The sequence below is a fragment of the Nematolebias whitei genome, chromosome 6 (assembly GCF_014905685.2).
Source record: "Nematolebias whitei isolate Nwh7 chromosome 6, NemWhi1, whole genome shotgun sequence".
Classification (NCBI taxonomy): Eukaryota; Metazoa; Chordata; class Actinopteri; order Cyprinodontiformes; family Rivulidae; genus Nematolebias; species Nematolebias whitei.
Window position 1 is genome coordinate 12,820,000 of NC_056503.1, and position 2,525 is coordinate 12,822,524.

Sequence of the window (2,525 nt, forward strand, 5' to 3'; positions counted from 1 at the left end):
TCCTGCTCATTCAGGGACCATCAGTGGACTCCCTGAGTTCTCCTTCATCAGTGGCTCCGCTCGTCAAGTCCAACTCTCTTCCCTTCATCCCGCTGCTGTCTTCCAAAGCCCATGGCACCCCTGCATGAGCTCCACCAACCATCCTCAACTTGCAGCTTGAACCCTGTGTCTCACTGTTGAAGACGACTCAAAATTGTGAGAAAATGTTTCAATTTTCAGCTGGAGTCCCACTAAATCCTGCGTTGCTGTTGTTGGAGACTCCCCAGCTAGTCTTCAACCGTTACACAACATTTTGACAGCTCTCTCATGATTACAGTTCACAGCTTGTCTTCAACAGTCTCACCCCAGTGAGTCAAAATGTTTAGAAACGTTTGTGGGGCCCTTAAATCTCTTGCATGAATCGTGGGGCCTCGCTCTTTTGTTTCTGGACTTTTCAACATGTTAAAAAAAAGTGACACATTTTCTCTTATAATAGCTGCAGTCATTGCTGGTTTCTCACCCGTCTACGTTTAGTTTCTGTGAGTCAAAGCGTGAGGAATGTGAGGCCAAACCAAACTGTGACTGAACACAGACAATAAAGAGGTGTAGGATTTCAAGGGAAGTGTGTGTATTTTGAGTCTCCAATTAATGGCCAATAGTTGCCATATAACGAAATGTGAACTTTACACCAAAACAAATGATAAAACTACAATAAAACGTACAGCAGGAGCATTCTGCTTGTATTGAGGCAACGCTGTGGTACATCAACCTTTATTGCCTGCCTTTTCTCTTTATTATATTATATACTGTAAAATCTACCAAAAAGAATTGTATAGTTTTTTTTAATTGTTGAAGTGTTAACAGGAATCTGGGGGTCGTCCCCTAGAAACTTTTGAATAAAGTAGATGCCATATCCTTCATCCTGGTGTATTTTAACGGGTGGTTAAACATGTTTACCTACATAAGTAAACACTTGATTCAATAGAGAGCACGATACAACAAGAAGCTAATATTAAGCTAACATTACTACCTGTGAAATATGTATTTATACTAATTCATCCTACTTGCACCATTATATTCCATCATGTTGTTGTTTACTATATTTCTTTTGGACCTTGTAAATATTATATTTCTTTTTCACTTTTTGGTACTTTATTTTGTACCCTTATTGCATACTTTAGTGTTTTCTTTTTCTTTTTTCTAGCAAGTCAAGTAAGTTCTTCTCATTCTGAACATTTCTTTGCATTGTTGACCTTAACCTGCATATGACAAATAAACATTATAACAAGAAGTAGCCTGACCAACAGCTCTCCTTGTGTGAATAGACCACACTCCACTTCTATCATGCATCCTAACACCCTCCCCTCCAGCTGATGCAGGAAAGGAGCGTTCCACTTAGGAACAAATTGAGATTGGCGATTGATCAGTTACTGACGAGCCTACTGGATTGATTGAAAGGGGGCATCGAAGATATTAAGACTGTCGTCCTTTAGTCCACATTTATTCCAAATTTATTCAATATTTTGGTGAATTTAAGGTTTGAGAACTAAGCTTCCTTACAAAATCGTAATGATTTTTTTTTATTTTTCAGGGGTGCTAAATTAAAATTTGGAGGTGCTTGCGCACCCCAAAAACAGGCTCGGATCACCACCGAGTTATTCTAAATTCGACTTAAGAAATATATTTTGTTATTATGCCTAAGGTCCATAAACATATGTTGTCAATGGCTAAAACATTTCTAGGTCCAGTCCTGTGTGAAAACTTTCCTAAATGCAACGTGCCAGTAAAAATGCTTTGATTTGTCGAGGTTGTTCTCAAGGTTCAGGGCTCCAAAAGGCAACATGCTGTTGAACATTGTGTGTACTGCAGATTAAAGCTTTCAGAACCCCTCTGAGTGTTTGTTTGACTGCCCACATGGAGCTTTGCACTCTCGTAATGTGAAGAAACCTCGAGCTGCAGTGTAAACTTGACCCGTCAAACACAAACATTTCCTTGACAGAACTTTGAAACAGGATGCCATCATATTAGGAGAAAGACCGCTTGCGAAACAAAGACCTAAACCCAGTTAATTTTTTTATTTATTTTTTTGTTCAAGTCCCCAAAAATAATTGAAAGTTCAATGAAATCCGGCCTATGGTTCATGAACTATTTCTCTAAAAGAAATCCAAACATGTAATTATATTAAAGATCATCTTTTGCCTTTTGGTGACAGGCATTAAAATATTGGTACCTGTATTTATATATCTGAACCTTAAACCCTTTGTCTAACCTAATGCTGAAATCTAAAATGTGCTGTACCAGTTTCCATCCCACATGTATTTTGAAGTGCATTTTGTGCCATTTAAACCAGACGTTTAACTCAATACTTCCATTAAACTTTCATAAAATGGCAGAATGGTGAACTTCATCCATATGTTGAAACATCTAGCTGGAGGACAGGGATGTAATGTGGGAAAGAGGCCGAGCATAAAAACACCAGTCGATTCGTCTTTGAAATAGTCAGGCCAGTGTTGAGACACAGCTGGTTGAAATTCAGTCCGATGCTT